Below are 18656 nucleotides of genomic sequence, written 5' to 3'. Positions count from 1 at the left end.
GCCACACCAAAAATACAGTAAGAGGCCATGAAAAGGAGCTGTCACCTTTTATGCCCAAATATATTTCATGTTAATGCAACTGAAAAAAGAACAGCTTGGCAGCAATAAATAAAGGCTTCTCTTCTTCTAATTCAGCAGTGTATGAGTTGAAAGATCACATGATGTTGGGTTTTTAAAAGTTCAAACTAACTTCCAACCATGATATAAACAGTTAACTGAAAAATGTCCAAAACTTTTTTTAATGCAAAAGCTTCAGGGAAGAGTGTCCCCTTGCCTCAACATTACCAGTGCTTCTTTGGAGCAGCATTTCACAGCTTTTGATCACAAGAAGCCATGGAGAGCACAGATCTGAGATTAACAGCTCCAGGGAACACCGTGTTCCCCACAAATAAGAAGCGCCTCCACATTTGTGTCTTCAGGAGGCTCGGTGTTATTGTACAGGCACCAGTGAGATAGGGGAATTTATGGAGTACAACACTGGAAGTAGTTCAAACTTCAAAGCTCTGGGACAAGTGTATCTCTAATATTGGAAGCAAAACCGTATCAAGTGAAACTGATCTGGAACGTTTCTGTAAGGATAGGATCTAATTTCACATTCACTCACGCTTGTGCAGCAAGATCAAAACCAGAGTGCAATGTGCAACATAATTATTCCCGTCTCCTGGATACTTTAAAACTTTCCTTTTAGACAGCCCACCTCACTGCTCAAATGCCAAGCACTTTCCTGCTCCGGGGCTTTACTGCCCGTGGCGAGCACCACAACTACCCCACAACAAACATTCTGATTTTCACACTAAAGCTGCATTTTTGCAATACTCCCCTGAATAATTCTCATTCACAGCCTGGAATGGAGAGCCTGGGCAAATGAGTTTGGAGACAGCAATGCTGAGATTGCTTCAGCCTCTGTCCAGTGGCAAGGGGAGTAGCAGTCCCCATCCATCCTTCCAGTTCCTTCATGCCAGGAGCCAAATGCCAGCAGCAATGTGGATCCACAGCCAATTAAGTCTCCACAGCTGACCAGGCTTTGCCAGCACAGTAACATTTTCACTGCTCTGTCCTGCTCACCCCTGGACATGCAGACACCCAGCAATTGTTCCTGGAAAATTTCTCTGGCGTATCCTCAAGGACTTGCTTTTCATTGCTGCCTGCAGACCCTCCAGTGCTTTAAGTCTCTGACTGCTGGGCGAAGTCTCTAAGGATTATTATAATCAATAATAATTAACTGATGATTTTAAAAACTCTTGGACATTTCCAGTGCGGCCCTAAAGATGTTCAATAGCTCTCTGCCAAAAATATGTCATAGCTGAGCACTTGCCTAGCAGTCATTTTACACAAAGATGGCTAAATTGTTTTTTTTCAGACCTTCCAAAAATACTTTTGAGAGGAGTTCAGACTTGAAAGATGTTCCCAAATTGGAAGGAAGTGGAGAGAGCTTTAAAAATGAAAAGTTCAAGTAATTTTAGTTATAGTTGCTTCTAGATGTTTTTCCCATCAGTCATGTGTCTGTAGCTGACACTCAACACAGCAACCCCAACATCAGCTGCTCTCCAGTGTTCATTCTCTGCTGGTTCATCACCTGTCCCTGGGCAGAGCTCCACACCTTCCTATCCCTGACCAAGGAGAGAGTTCCCCTTCCTCGCCTTCCCCTCCTGTCCCTACAGAGCCTCTCTCCACCATGGCAGCAACCCAGCCATGCCTCTCTTGCCTGCCAGTCTGGTCCATTATTCCCACATTTGTGTAGCTGCCATCAGCTCTCTCTGTCCATCCCTTGGTTAAAGTTCTCCTCCACACTCCTCCTCCATCTCTTTCACCATCATAGGCTTCACTTGCTAGCCTGGCCTGCCACTCCTGCAGTCACTGTACCAGCATAAATTAGATTATGCATTTTACAATCCAATATAGATCAACTTTTCCTAATGGAGTCTGTTCACAGAGTGTTGGTACATATGAAAGTTCATCATCTGACACCAGGCCATCCACACAGTATTTCCTACATCATTGCATGCCCACTTTCACTGCACAAAGGATATGATGGATAATGCCACAAGCTAAAGCTGGCCACAAACTAAATCCTTCAGTATAGACACCTTTGTATTCAAAGCATTTACAGATGCAATCCTCATCCTTTGCTCCTGCACTTGATCACAGGTAAAAGTAAATGGCCAACTTTGAGCAAACCAAACCAGGCAACAGGCATTTTTCTCAGCCCAGAAATACTTTTGAGAGAGAAAGAAGTCCATGTATTTCCAGCTAGGAGAAAATGTAAAAGAACTCTAGAATAAAATGTTTTCAAATTAATAGTCTGAAAAAAGAGGGGAAGCGCACCTTGAATTAGTCATTGAGCTTTTTAAAATTTCAGAAGTTGCAACTTAAATCCCCTTTAATTAATTACTTGTGGTAAATAGTTTCTATTTATTCTCTAAGAAAACTAACTGCATAAAAAGCTTTTTCTTCTCAAAGTTGTTGAAAAGTTTTCTTTCAAATTTAAAAATTCACAAATTCTTTCAAAGCAAAGTTTTCGATGAACTTCTTCCTGCTGCCACCTACACCTTCCTTATGGTCCAGTGACCATGCAAGTGTGTGGTAAGCTGGATCAGCTTCATGAGTCAATGAAAAAACAATGTGAAAATCTACCACGTATGAATAATAACCGTTTTTCCCATGGATGACTGCACTAATCTGGCTCAGAGAAGCTGTATGGGATGCAAGGGAGGTGGAAGGAACACACAAGGCCAGGGATGGAGATGGAGCAAGTCCATCCCTGCTGACAGAAGCCTGCATTTGGAGCAGACGAAACACAACCTGACTCAGAACAGCCACCAAAGATGACCCAGAGGAGAGGAGTGGAGAGCAATGAGCACATCCTGCTTAAACTTAGGCAGTCCCTGTGGCTCAGCCAGACTTGCAGCTTTGGCTTGGAATCTGCAAATGAAAACCACTGCAAGGTCTCATGTAGGCGCTTTTCCTTTTATTTCAATTGCAGACTTGTGTGTCCCTCCTCCAGGACAAACCCAGCATCCCCAAGTCATGGATTACTCACAGGTGAGTAAGGAAAAGCCCCTTTACCGAGCCAAGAAAAAATACTGCCACTCAAACTGACAGGGAAATTGCTTCTGCAGGTGTTGGCCCATGTTCCTGAACCCGCCTGTTAATCTCAGTGAGGTTCATGTAAATGAACATGCTTTATAACTGCCCAAGGTTAATAAACAAGTGGGCTGATGGCTGATCCTTAGACACAACATCAAACATGGAAACAGGCACCTTTCCAACCCAGCAGAAAACATCCCTTAGACAAAAACTTAGAGGCATCCATAGATGTTGGAGGGAAATCATTAATTATAAAATTTTATGGGCTTGATTGTATTGTGGAGGCCTTGGCAACTTTTCTGCAGAGCTGACAGTTTGTTCTGACTGGGATCCAACACAGACACATAACGAGAGCATCTGTGGGGTTGTTTTAATTGTGCTCCCATTCATTTGGGTAACACTGGACTTTGCTTCCTGTTCATACTTGATTAGTGAGTCAATAAGGGGCCCGATGCTTCTTGTTGATGGAAATAAAGTGCACACCCATATGGTGGAGAGTGAGTCAAGGTGCATGTACTGCAGCACCATCCTTCCCCAGCCCTGGAAGAATGGCAAATACTGGCACAGTATCTACAGACGTGAAGATGGAGACCTTCTGTCCTCCTCTAAGACATCAATAGAGCTTTAAGCATTTATAACATACTTAATAAGCACAAGCATTGGAATTAGATTAAGGCACTATTGATACTTGCTAATAAAACATTTTTGCAAAAAGTGATTACTCACTGCATTTTTTTATAAAGCTCTATGTGCTTAAGCAAAACTAATCTACAACAGGACAGACCTCCAATGGTTTGTAACACTGTTTTTTGTCTACAATCATCTTAATTTAGCAAAAAAAAACATTTAAATCAGTCACCCACTCACTCTGCCTGACTCATGGTTATGTGATGGCCTTTTATATCCAGCTCCTTCCTTGGTAGGGCAGGATTTTGTAATTTACAACAAATCTCCCAAAATTTCAGGTTTTGCCTGCAGTACGGTGGGCTCTGTTCTGAAATCATTGGTTATTTATTCACCACTTACTTTGTCACAGAGACACCAGTGTTCTGTTGAAGAAGCCAATTTCTCCCTGTCTCTTGATGCTTTACTGACAACTTCCACTGTGCAGCTCAGTGGGAAACAATTCCAGGGACTTCCAAATTATCCAAACTTCCCATCCTAAGGTTTTCACATCTTTACTAGGATTACGTATCTACAGAGCAGCAAAATTAGATTCTTCTGAAGGTTTCCCTGGTGTCACTTTAAATACCAGACTGGTTTAAAAACACAAACAAAACCATTCATCCAGCCAAGCATGGGTCCTTGAGTACAAAATTGGAAACCAAGTAATGAAAGTATAGCCTAAAACTAAGGAACACTCACAGGAGATATTTGCACATCAGTCCATATGAATCTCATGTCCTCACTGCAAGCCCAAGTCCAGCTCAGCACTTCCCAAAGCCAGTGGCCAGGTCACAGCATCTGGAGTATTGCTTTCCACAATGTCCCTCTTTGTTTGGGCTCCAGAGCCAGGACAGCATCTCGGGAACAGCTCATTTCCTGACAAGTTAACCTGTAACGCCACCCTGCCAGCCCTAACCCAGGTTTCATCTGAGGGCTGCTTAGTTCTGCACAGCTCCTGCGGCAAGAAATAAAGAATTCCAAAACAAAAGCCCTTTAAGGTAGTAAAAAGCAGCGGGGGTAACACAACCTCTCCAGCAGATGTGCCTGCGATAGCATTCATTTCCTTTATACCAGTTGCAGTTCTGATAATTCCCATTTTCCTCTCCATATTCTTTAGAACTGAGCTTTTTCCCCCCAATTCCTTTTTAATTAAAAACCAAGCAAACAAAAGGAAAATAACAGAAGAAAAACCCAACAGCAACAACGACAAAACCCTCCAGTGTTGGGGCTCCTATGAAGCAAAGCATTCAGAGCTTATCTAAAGGAACATGGCACTTCCTATTGAGTGTGTTTTCTGTGCTGCTCCAGCAGTTTAAAAAGGACTGCAGTATTTCTTGGGGTTTATATCTCACATCTGAGCAAACCCAGGGTCTCCAGCGCACTGGCAATTCCTCACAGGGCTCCGGTGGAAGATGGCAATAGCACGTGTGAAGGGGCTGTTCAGAGCCCTTTGGGCTCATTCACAGTGTCAGTAAAGGGCCCAGTGAACACAGTGGCTGAACAGAGGAACACACCTTTTTCCTTTTTTTTTTATTGCTATCTACAGATTAGTTCTGATGAGAAAAACAAGAAAAGTTGCACAGAAAAGGAGAGTCAATGGCATGGCAGTAAAACTATCACAGTGCCTAGTGAAATTCTATGCTTTAGCTGGGATTAAAGCCCAGCTGGATCTAAAGTCATTGCCTTCACATCAGATGGAAACTACAGGACAGCAAAAGGAAGATGCCTGCAAAGAGATGAACTGTTCACTTGCTCTAGCCCTGTGCAGATACCAGTGGCTCCAGAAATTAATTAATTATCAATTCTGACAATGGCATTCAGGATGGAATAAGGACTGCAGTGTATTATCCACCCTAAGCCTCGCTTATTTATTTGCACTGCAATAGCACCCAAGACCCCCAGCCATGGTGTGGGACCTAACTATAGAACCACTAAAGGAGAGGACTGTTCTCAATATAGTTCATAAAAAGACTGTGCTCCTAAAATTTACAAGATACACCTTTAGACCTCTGGTTCCTGCAAAGGAAAGAGGCAGAATCAGTTAAATCTGAGTGTCCCATTTAGTATGTGGGCATTTCTCACTGCAAAGCTGCACTCACATTAAAGTAAGGAAGGACCAAACCATAACTTTACTGTCAGTTCAGCAAACAGTAATCAACTGAACATCTACCATCATGTCATGCAGTAAGACTTTGAAGTTTTTCACTGGTTTCAGGCCACTGAAACATGCATCTACATATCAACGTATGCAGTGCCCCTCTTGGAAGGAAGGTGCACAGTAATTAGCAAGGCAGCTCATGAGGTTATTGAATGAACAACAATCCCCCACAGATCACCTTCCTCTGCAACTTTCATCTCCAGGAACACATTCGTTAGTTATTCCACTGATTCTTCTCAGCAGGAAAAATTCATTAAATATTTAATTAGGTTGTGTTCAATATATTAGGTAAGTGAACTACTCTATCTAGTGCTAACTTAACGTTACATGCTGTATCATTACAACACCATGCTGCAATGATATGCACATTACTGCAGATTTTGGTCTATTTGCTTATGAATGGGAATAGCAAAACAAAAAGGAACACCGAAATCAGGATTTCTATTCTAAGCATCGTCCTTTGAGCTATTACTATTTAATCAGTTCCAGAGGAGATGCATGAACTCAGGAAACTGGGCATTGGAGTGAGGAGTTCTTTGGCTTGTTGGAGTTTTTAAGTGGAGCAGGAAATTCATGGGTAGAGAAAATCTCTGTGTGTGGCTTGCACAGCCACAGACATGACAGACCAGAGTGGACATTCTAAACTGAATGAAACAGAGCTAAAACAGAGAGAGGGCAACTTAGTAATTCCAAGAAATAAGATTTAATCTAAGTGAAGCACAAACCAATCCTTGAGAACAGTCAGCAAAATCCCGCTGACCTCAGTCACTTCCCAGCAATTTGAGATGCACACACCATAATGTTTGGAATACACAGGGAGAGGAAAGAGAATCTCATTGCTGTACATTTTGTCACAGCAGGGGTATGAAAAAAGCCAAAGGCAAGTGGTTCTGAAAATAAACTGGTAGGTTGTAGTTGAAACAATTGTTTCCAACAAGGAAATATTAGAGGCCAAGAACCCCAACCCCCAACCTTCAGGGATGAGCATTTTCTCTGCTTGCAACATTAGATAAACAATTTGCACAAAGATCTGTGCACAGCAAACTCTTGCAGCTTCAGCACCATGTGAGATGCCCTAGGCTGACTCACCCAATGCTCTTCAAGGCTAAAGAACAGACTGTAACTCTCTAATATCTGTGGATAGGGACAACTGGGTTCAGTCCTGAAGGACTGGGGATATGATGCCACAGCCTAAGACCCCAGAACTGACTAACAGGAAGTTATGATTACAAAAGGAAACAAACTTCCCCAATTTTTTAATAGGAATTCAGTGCTACGGAAGCAGAGACCAGTTAGATATTTCAGAATTTCTCCCAAAACTCACAGGCTTCAGAACATGGCTTTCCATTACTTGCAAGGAGTCCTGGACTCATAACCTGCTCAATTACAACTTACCAGTCTTGGTTCTCACCTCTTTTTAAATGGAGAATGACATTTAGACAAAGAAAATGACAGAAACAAAATTAGAAGAGGGAAACAGCTAACAAAAAATAATTAGGAAAAAAAATCACATTGCCTACTTTTTTCTCTTGTCAACTAAAATCCACACACAGTTGCAGTAATCCAAGTGGCACTTCCTTACGTTTCCAAAAATGGAAATATGTTAAAGAGAATTTAGAAAGTCAGCCATGTGTCAGAAAATCCTGGCTGATTGATAAATGTCTTTTAAAATAGCGCAAATGTGGTTTTATTAATTTTCTTTTTCTTTTTTCTTTTTTTTTTTTTGTGGGAGATTTTTTTAGCAGTGGTTCTTATAAGCATTAAAATCAAAACATTTGGAAAAATGCAGAACACAGAGCCCTGTTGCAAACAGCCACGGGAACATGTGCAGCTGAGAAATTACTTTTGGAAATAAAGCAGGATCTGGAACTAGACTATCTTCAACTTTACACAAACCCAGGATATCCCTGATCTATCACAGGGGCGGGGGAAAGCAGTTTGGACCAAACTGAAAGGAAAACCTCCCAGAAGTTTTCTTCCAAGAGGATCAGATGTTGATGCTTCCCTCAAAAGCAGCTATTTATAAATAAATATATAAATAAAAAAGGCTGAATAGAAACAGTTATTTTCCATACAACCTTCCAAAGCTCAGACAAGAATGAAGGACAAAGACAGAGGGTTTCATCATGATTACAGACATTGAAAGAAAAGAGAACCAACTACAACCAGATCCTGTTAAAGATACTATCACTTTAAAGACAACTCCCTTACTTCAAAGTGTGACAGAAATATGCTGGCCCCACAGGGAAATTCAGAATCTTCTCATCTTTGTGCTATAATCCTGTTTCTTGTCTTCCAGGGTCATAAATCACTGGTCAGCCCTGTGACACATCCCTCTGTAGCAATACCACCACCAGGCTGGGCTGAAGGTATGCCAGACTGGCCTTTAATGAGGAGTGTTTTGGGGGACAGAGAAGCCAGAAGATGGAATGTTTGTGTAGGACAAACCTAAGAAGGTTTCTGTATCAATCTGCATAAACAAGGTAGTCTCCTGATTTGTATGGATGGCTACTGCAACAGCTCACTTCACCAGGATTCTGAGGACAGTGTGAATTCATCTTTGCCAAGTTTATATCTCAATAATCCACTTAAAATGTATAAGAAATAATTAAACTTAGTGGATAATGATAGTAACAATAGTCCATAGTAATTTCTAGCACTTTCTATCTTCAATGCACTTTACAGGTATTAACTAATTAATGGATAATATGAATTTAAAAATCAATGCATGAGCATAGCATATGATTAGAATTAACTTTTCAATTACTCTCCTTCTCTGACCACTACATTTACAAAACCCTTCTCACTTATTTGCACATGTAATAATTAGAAAGGATCCTGTACAACTTATTACAAAGTAATTACACAGTTTCAGAGCTGTCCTGTAAGTAAGAACTGTCAGTAAGAACTCACATCTGCTCTGAAATCGTCCCTGAAATTCTGCCTTTTTAGTTATTTCCACAGATCCGTGTTACTGTAATCCCTTTTTCCTTAGGATTTTCTCATGCACAGGGGGTACAGTGAAGTTCCTGCAGCTACTAGAGTGCTCACACCCACACAGAAAACCTGCATTTGGGAAGCTCCAGGGACCAAATCCCATTGCTTCTTCCCACATGGGTATTACCCCCCACCAGACACCTAGTGAGTGCAGCCCGCGCTGATGCACCCCAAAAATCACCACTAATACTAAAATCAGAGCAGTGCAGAGCTCTCCATGGGTCAGCTTCTCTGGATCTGCTTCCTGGGACATTTCTTTTAGCCAGAGCCTTCTGACTAGGCCACAGCAGATTAAATGACATGCAAGCATATCTGTGCAGGGGTCAAACATGAAAGTCTCCCACTAGGAGGAGTTGAGGCTTTCAGAAACACAAAACAAAGACACATTTTGGCAACTCGTCTTCCCCTGCTGCCAATTGAAACCTTAAAGTTTGACATTCCTTTCAACATCGGTTGTGTTTGTGGCAAATGGATTGATCTCTGCAAGAAGGGAAAAGTTCCTTCTGGGTTTCTTTGCAGACCACTGGTCTGCAGCATTGTCAGTGTCTGGAAAACTCATAGTCGTTAGATTTTTTTGCAGCTGTTTTTGAGGATTTTCAGGTACTAAAACCACCCCAAACTAACAATCCCCAAAGCCACGAGAACCAACACATCTTAGCTACCACACACAGCCTGCAATAAGGAGCAACCTCCCGCAGCTGACAGGGTGAATGTATTTGCCTTTTCTCCAAAACACCAATTTGCAGCATTTTCCCTGCTGGTGCCTTCCTCCCATTGCCCTTTCCATCTGCAGAGACTTGCAGTTTGTCCTCCTGCTATTTCATGCACCTTTTTAATGAAAATTAATTCATGTTGCAGCATTCTCCCTGCTAGTTATGTAGGCTGAGACTGCCTTTGCTCTGCTGTTCTCTGCCTTCTTTTATGGACCAGAGCAAATTGCCCAGCCAGAGGTTCCTGTAGGAATCTCTTTTTCTCACATGTCCCCCTATAACTGTTGAGTGTTAAGTGTGTGGAGAGCCAAAAGCATTTCTCCAGGCTGACACAGTTACCTCTTTCAAATGACTCCTCTGCTCCTGTCTAACTCTTTAGGTGGTTGTAGCAACCTCTGAGCAGCTGGTTCCTTTTCCAATTCCCCTTTTTTTTGGTCCTGGTTACACGTTTCCAGTCCATGCAATCAATAGCACACTTCCCATGTTTGCCTGATTACATAAATAAATATAGATCCAGTGTTCCCAATGCACAGGCTGAGGTGACAAAGGGGAGCACCAGGAGTGAAAGCCAACAGCAATCACTCAAACCCTGCTGAATAAAGTTCTTACAAATAGATCAATTATAAGCTTCCTTTTCCCATTAAAATTCATTAAACGCCCATACACTTCTAACAGGAAAGGCCAGCACTGATTTTAATCTTGCTCATTACTTCTCCCGCTTCTGACTAATAGGGCTGCAAATATTCATTCTCGTGTTAATTGTTTTTTATTATGTTATTATTCTTTAAAATGGAGTCTTTCTTTAATTTAGACAGAAGCTGGATAGTGAGGTCTATATAGTGAATTTTTCAGCTCACTGGATTTTACTTTCAGCCATGAAAAAAACTGTGCAACTATGAAGACAAACTTCAATCTGACCACTTCATAAAAGAGTTTCTGTCCTAATAAAGTTTTCTGGATGCTGAATGGAAATTCTCCTTGGAATTCTCATAACAGGACAGTCCTAAACCCTTACTAGTAACTGTGGGGAATATTTCAGAATTTTACAATAGCATTAGTGAGGCAAACAGGTTGAAAAACCTCCAGGGCCATTACTACTACATGAGCCAGAGCTGTGAAGCTGAAACATTTGGTAGCCACAATGTAGGAATCAGATTCAATGACAGAATTTTTGCAAACAGAAGATGGAAGGGTTCCAGGTACTCTTACATGGAGCTCATCCCAACAATCCCCTGAATCCATCCCTGTGTGCAGCAGCCTCTGCTGCCACTATTGCTCTGTGACCTCCAAAGAGGATTACGAGGGAAAACCACCCAGTTTTTAAAGCACAGGAAAATGTTTTTGGAAGAGCAACAGTGAGTCCCATCTCAGGAGGCTTGGAGAGCTGGAGAGGGATATTGCTCTGAGCCTAGGAGATGATTTTAGACAAAATTCAGGCACTGGCCCAGAGCACAAGGAGATTTCCACTGATGTCGTTACAGTACATCACTGGGATAAATAAAGGCTTTCCTAAGCTATCCCCTCCCCACTGCCTTTCAGAAGTACTGCAGTCACAAAAAACAGCAAAAACTTGAAGACTACAGGAAATGCAAAGTATTTCTCTTCTATAAAAATGTTCAAAAGCAAAGAGGTATCATATGGAGCAATATTTCATAAGAAATTACAGCCTCATAGCTCTGCTTTTTGCTTTTCCGTTTAGCACTCTTACCCACCTGCTCTCCCACCCACACACCCCCAGCATTATTAATGCTTATGAAAGGGCATAAAGTTTTCATAATAAAGAAGGTTTTTGTCCATTATCTGGAGAATAATGTGGTTCATTCAATATGCTTCCCTGGGGAAAAATAATGTTTTGGGCTGCTCTAACTAGATGCTCTTTCTTGGGACAATACAACCTGATTTTCTTTCGGATTTATAAGAGTACCAAACAGTTCTGCCTGGAGACTGCTTTTCACTGGCTGGGGGGGTGTCAGGTGTGCTGCTTGTTGCACATCATGTATGTGTACCATACCATGTGTTGTTATGTGTAGAACAGAATGTATCTTTGATCCTAAAAGCTGATCCTGTGCTTTTTAGCTCATTACTAAAAATGAGATTGCTAATGCTCAGGGTTTTGTACATAAAATCTACTCCAAGGATATGCTTTGTTGCCATTTATTGTTTGCTTCTGGAGAGTTCTTGATTAGTCAGAAATCTGGTGATGTCATTAAATCATACAATTTATTATACATTTGCCTCATACTTGCAAAACAACTAAATAAGCATTTGCTTGTGCTAAGCTTAAGGCCAGACTACAAATTTGAAAGTCAGTGGTGGAGCCAGGAATTTCAGCTGACAGTGCTTTAATATCTACAAGCTTAGTGTTGTGGTAAAAAACTGCAGGAGCAGTCCAGGCAGGAATGCTTTGGCAGAAGAGAGAAGCAGCTCTCGAGGCAGCCCAGTGCCCTCTAAATGCTAACCAAAGCTCAGATGTGCTTGTGGTGAGGTGACACCCGCACAGAACATGGAAGAACTGGTACAGGTGTCACACTGCAACACTGGTGGTCACCTTCAGCACCACCTAAAGCCTTCAAGCACTTTTCAAGGGTAACCAGCCCTCTGTTATCCTACTTCATAGTGACCTAGACTCGAAGAAGCCAGGCAGGAGTAACTACTTGCATCAAGGCTTGTTAGAGCCCTCAGCAAGTATCAAGCAGGGAGGGGACAGTCCCCTAAATATCACTGGCCCAGCTGAAATGACCAGTTCCATAGCAGCCTCATCTGTCCATGAGAAGTACTGCATGGGAACTAGGGAAACAGCAGCAGAATCACTTCAGTCAGCTCAGTGAACTGTGTGGATTTCTTATTTAGTGAAAATCACTGGGGGATAAACAGACAAACAAGCCAACCCCTGGACCTATTAATCAAAATCTTAAAAAATAATTAATACGAGCACTAAAATTGCAGGAATTAGACATCAAGCATCAAATAAAACATAATTGTACCGAGGAGCCAAGAGCTGCATTCCTCTTTGGCTTTTTTTTAGGCAAGTCAAATACAGCTTAAATAAACTTGCTCTGTACCTGTCTTTGATAAGAAATGCTGACCCAGACTTGTCTTCCTCAGCTTTTGCCACCTATCCAGATGTGCCCACGGGGAGCAGATCACTCCAAGTGCTCCATGGGGCAAGAGTGGATCTGAGAGGACAGCTTAGCTCTCCAGGGCCCTAGGATGCATCCCCAGCACACATCCAAGGACTGAGGGCTACTTGCTTCAGGCCAGCTGTGCCCACAGGGTACACAGGGCAAATCCAGGGCAAATCCAGGCCTTTCTGGCTGTGTGCTCCCATCAGAGAGGGCTGGAACAACGTGGGACTTCCAGCACCACAAAGGAGCACTGCAAGAGCAGCCCTGTGTGGGAGTAACTGCTAATGGAGAACAGGGTGCCTTGAAAGGAATCCCTGCTGCCATTAACTCAGTCAGAGACTGAAAGATAACCGGGCATCTCCACTGAGGGGGATGTTTCCTCTGGGGCTGACAGCTTGGAGAAACTTAAAAATAAGGCGGGATAAATGCGGATGCCATGTAACAGGGCATGTGGACATCTCCCACAGTTCCAAATACCTGCAGCCTGCCCAGGCGGTTCCCTCCTAAGCCAAATCCCCTCACGACTCATCCCTGGGTCCCACAGAAAGCGGCGGGAAAAATCGGGGAGGGCATCGCGGCCGGCAGGTGGCGCACGCACACAGGTGGTGCCTCAGCGCGCCGGCCCAGACGGCCATCGGCATAGATAAAATACACACAAATTATACACTAACATAAATATGTACATCAGCACTCCCCGGCTGTCTGAGACCTCCTCCTGTTTGATCTCCACAGGAAAAAAAAAAAGCGGCTTCAGTTCAGGCCGTGGTACTTAACGGCCCTTTGGAGCATCCCACGCCTCCAGGCCTATGCCTGCTTCCAGCCTCCTCTCCCCGCACCGGTAAAGAGGCAATGGCACCACAGAAATCAACTCCAGAGAAATTGTCTTTTGCTTCTCCTGAGAAAGGTCCATGCTGTTTGTGACTCACACAAAGAACCATTTCCAGGGCTATTGGGGTGATTCCCAAGAATCTCCCACCATTTTACGGGGCTTCCCCTAACAGACCCCATTCTTGCACACGTTTTGTACCGCTGGCCACTTTGAGGTTACCTACTGAAGGGATTCCCTAATGTACAAATCTGGGATTACAGTATCGTTTAATAGAGGAAGGAAGCTCAGGCATGGCTTACAGGCAGATGTAATCAAACAAGAGCAGGACCTGGTCCGAGTCACTGCTTCAGCTACACGCCATTCCCTCAGCACCACATGAGCCAATGCTATCTCACTGTGTCAGACACAAATCCCTGTGAACTTGAGCTCAGAAAGGGGACATGAATTGTGTCAGTGACAGTGAGCCATGGCTGAGGCAGGGAAAGGCGCAGAAATCCTCATCCTCGACTGCTGCTCTAACCATTGGGACCATCCCTGTGAAAACTGATCTTCCTGCCTCACTCTCTTCTCCTGCACAGAAGTCAGGAAAGACTGTTCCAGTCAAATCAAATCAAAACAAAAACCAAAACGTGAGCAATTTGCTTTTACTGCAGTGTAGTGCACATAAAGGTGACTGCACAGGAATTCATGGTTACAGCTCTCAGACTGTGATGAAATAAAACCAAGGGACACTTCCCAAAAGGACCACAATCCATCCAGCTGCAGCTCATAAGCTTGAGAGCAGCTGATAAAACAAGCACTTAGAAAGCCAGAATTTAAATGTTGCAGCCACCTCCAAAAGCATTTGATCCTAGAAATGCATCTGGGAAACATCTTTCTCCCCCAGTGTATCACCTTCCTCACAGGAAGGTAGGAGGGAAATTTGCCTCACCTTAGAGTACTGGATTTTACCATGAACAGTAACTGGATTTCTATAGAATTGGATCATCCCCTCTCTTGAGTGATGCCATCTCATACTCTCAGCTCAGTGATCTGTGCCAGAGTCTGCTGGCAAAGGGACCTGACAGGCTTGTTCCTGCTTGTGGGGCTCAGTAAGTTCATTAGGCTTACAAGGGAAAACAAGCTCAAATAAAGTGCACACATCCCCGTGCCCTGCCTTAATTAAAATGTATGATCATCAAACAGCCGACACCCAAAACACTGCCCACACAAAGGAGGCACACACGTCCCTCACTTAACAATGCTTTCGTTTCTGTCAGAACTTCTCAGGCAAGATATTTTGTTGGTGGGTTTGAGGTTTATTTTTTGGGAGGGGCATAAGAGGCTGCACCGTGAGGAACTGGGGTCTCATAAGTTTCTGGATATGTTTCAGAAAGTACTTGAAATACCAAGGTTTTTGAGATAATAATTGGAAAATGTGTATATCTTTTACTGACTTGATGACATTTCTGCAATCAAGATTTTGCAAAATACCACAAGTACTGACCATTTTTTCTGCTATTTCCCATTTTTGTAGCTGATGGCAACATTCACACAAATCTAAAAGGTTTACACCTTGGAAAGAAATATAAGCATCTAATTATACAGGCTTCTCTCCAGCAGGGGGAAAAAATGTCAGTCCTGTGCTGCACTTTTAATTTTGCCAGACCTCAAGTAATGAACATTTGCCACGGGTGTTTCAACACTGCTCTGCCCACTAAGTGTTCCAAAATATATGATCCAGATTTCCTTCTGACAGCTAACTAATTGATTCTCAGAGAGAACCAGCTTTCCAAAGGTGAGGAAAAAATATTTATGCAATCATTTTTTGTCACAGCAAGCACAGCTTTAAAGGAAATAAAAATTTTACTTGGAATATGATAAGAAAAAGCATTTCAGTAAGCAGGAATGAGCTGGCTTATGTCGCTTCTGAGAGCAAAAATATATGGGTTTGTTTTTTTTTTTTTTTTTTTTTACTTTGTTCTATTACTTCTGATGTAGAGGGTTTAGATTTAAGGTTATGTTTTTTATGTCCACTTTTATCATCAACCCTTCCAATTATCTTGTTCATTCTGGCTGCAGAAACTGGGGCACATAATGTTATGCCATTTGCAACCCATTATGGAATGTTGTTCAAATGACTTGCAATCAAGCACAATATAAAGCTGTTTATAAGGCAGTTACTTGAGTACAGAGTTTAACATAACTAAAAGATATCGAAAATAAAGGCTCCCAGAGCCATCATATTTTTATTTGCTCATAAAGCTATTTTGGAACTTTAATATTCAAGTGTAAATTTAAGCCAAATTAAAGCACTGAAATGTTTACTGAGAGTCATATTTTAGGAACAAGTAACTTCAAAAGTATTAAGAAAACAAAAACTGGGATCTGAAGGCATACCTCTGCACAGGACAGCACAACTCAAACAGGATGGTTTAGCTGGAAAACAGTGCATTCACTCAAAGTGAGAAGTAATGAATAATCCTCTTATGAAGGTGCTTTACATGCACAAATGCCATCAAACACAAGAGGCTGAGAAACAGGTCCAAGTCCCCTTTGAACACCAGGAAAACCTCTAAATCAAATGTACATTTCCTTAAAAGGAGCAGATCTTTGGGAAGTAAAAGTAGTTGAGCTTTGCTAATTTAAGTCCAGGACTTGGAAATGTTTTGCTAATGGTCTAGGCTCAGCACTGTTCCTGGGAAGTGAAGGTGTTATTGTACCCTTTTTATAGAGACTGTGCAGGCAGCGGATTTTTGCTCTCACATTTTGAAACATCAGCCATGAGGTAGAAAGAATTTTGAAGCACATCTGTCTCCTTAATGGGGTTTTAGGTCAGCTGCTGCTGCTGGAACACTGAAGCATTAGTCTGATTCAGCACAGGAATTTCTGTGTTCCCAAAATTGAGGGGAGAGAGGCTAAAGGCCATCACAAAGACTGGGGAGCAAATTCTGCTCCATCACACTGTGAGTAAGCGTTGTGTGGTTACTGACACCCCTAATCCAATGGGAAAAGATTCCTGTCATGGACCTATGTATGAGCAACCAGGACCAGATGATGGGAGGGACCAGCACAGCATCTGATCCCAGATTATTCCAGGCAGAAGCTACCCAGGGCCAGGAGAACCATTGCCCTACTGGAGCATCCCTTTGGGGCAGGATCAGAGGCTGAGCTGTCTCAGAGAGAACAGCAATTCCCCCAAGGAGCTCTGTGGTGGCATTTGGCAGTCTCATTGTTTTCCACATCTTCTGCTGGTTTGCATTACTGCAAAAAGGCAGCATAAAGTGGAAAAAGCACATGTTTTCAGAGTCCTGACAGTTTATACAATGTGCCATGCAAGACAGCCCAACTATTTTTCTTTTCTGAAAAAAAGATTCCCCTGAGCAAGCCTTAATTCCCCAGGTCCAAACTGACTGGCAATTAGGAGTAGATGAGCACTTCACGCTCCATCACAATACAGTTACAACTATTTTAAAACCAATTAATTTCTTTCTAACTTTCCCATCAAGCTGTAGAGTTCCAGTTGGCAAGGATTTTTACTTTGATTTTGAATTCCTGCTTGGAAGATTAACTAAAAATGGATTTGGCTTGAACAGCTGCACCGAACATATTTTGTTTTATTTTGGTGTCATTTCAAATAGCAATACTTAGCACTCTTCATCTTCAAAGCATTATACAAACATTGAGCCACATCCCCTCACAACAATCTCGTGACATCACCTTCTGTGAATAAAATCATTCTCATTGCAAAGAGGTGGAGAAGAACCAAGAGATCCACAATTTGTGTGGGGTCACAGGAAGAGCCCTTGGCCGAGGCAGATGGAGGAGCCAGAGTCTCCCAGGCCCCTTCTGGTCCTCACTTTATTAACCTCCACCTCTGCAGAGGTGGGGGTTGCTTTGGGGTCGAGTTTTCTTCTCTTTTTTATTTTTTCAGCTCTGTTCATCCCACGATAACAGCCATGGTAGCCAGTTGTGCATGTAGCATCTTGCAGGGGCTCGTGCCACTAACTGCCCTGCCACCCAAAGTCGAGCATGCACAGCTGGGTCCAGGGTAGGAAGTTCCCTCTTCCCTCACTGAATAAATGGTATTTTTGGCACAGTCCTTCGCAATTGTGTCTCTGCCCTCGAGTCACTGAGGCCCATGGATCTGGCTACATCCAGCAGGGAAGGAAGATGATCTTTCTCTTCAGCCACACTCAAGTCTGACCAAGCCGTGATCTCTGAAGAGTTCACTGCTGTGGGGGGAAGCAGTGCCAGGGCCAGCACTTAATCCCTGAGTGCAGTTTACTCAAGGCTCACACACTGCACACATGGCTCATGGGCCTAAATTAGGAACCTCAGGTCGTTCTGAACTCACTGGAGAAAGGTGCCTCCTTTCAGGGGGTAACTCAGAGACCTGCATTTAGGCTCTGCTGACAACAGAGCACGCCTGTGCTCCTAAATTAGGCATCTAAATCAGTAGTCTTTGCAAAGCAAAGTGGTGGGAATGCATCCCTATAAATACATATTCTCTGAAGTGTCAACTCCTAGAAAGTGAGTAAATGTCAGACCTGTCGAGCACAGAGGTGTCTGTGTTGTCAGAAAACTGACAAAAACCACCAGGCTATTTGTGGTCCTTTGCACGTCTTGGTTTGTTTCCCTCCTTATTTAGCTTCTTCCTAAATACATACAGAGATTTTTCAGAGTGAAAGAACTGGATTATTCCCTACAAAACTACACTATCTAGAGAGCCCCTTTCCAAAGCATTCCAAGGCATGTGCGAGGGAACTGCTCGTCTTGAGGCATGACAGGTATGTGGTGACAAAACCTAGGTTTTGCTGAATTTATGCCTCTCTGAGGTCGAAAACCCTTGTTTGTAGACTGGGAGGCACTGGGAAGATCTGGCATCAAGAGGCTGAATCATTCCCAGGCCCACTACTCCTGCACAGCAGCTTTTAACAAATTATTTCGCCTTCATCCTGCTATGAGGTACCCTCCATCTCAGCAAGCACTGCCACGTGTTTCTTCTATTAAGTCCTAGTGCCAGTTTTTGAGTGCAAACTGCTCACAGAATTCCCAAAACCAGCTGAATTGTTACTGCCTCGAGTGCAGGAAATTCTAGACAG

The sequence above is a fragment of the Cinclus cinclus genome, chromosome 3 (genome assembly GCF_963662255.1).
Source record: "Cinclus cinclus chromosome 3, bCinCin1.1, whole genome shotgun sequence".
Taxonomy (NCBI): Eukaryota; Metazoa; Chordata; class Aves; order Passeriformes; family Cinclidae; genus Cinclus; species Cinclus cinclus.
Note: the sequence above shows the minus strand (reverse complement) of the source record.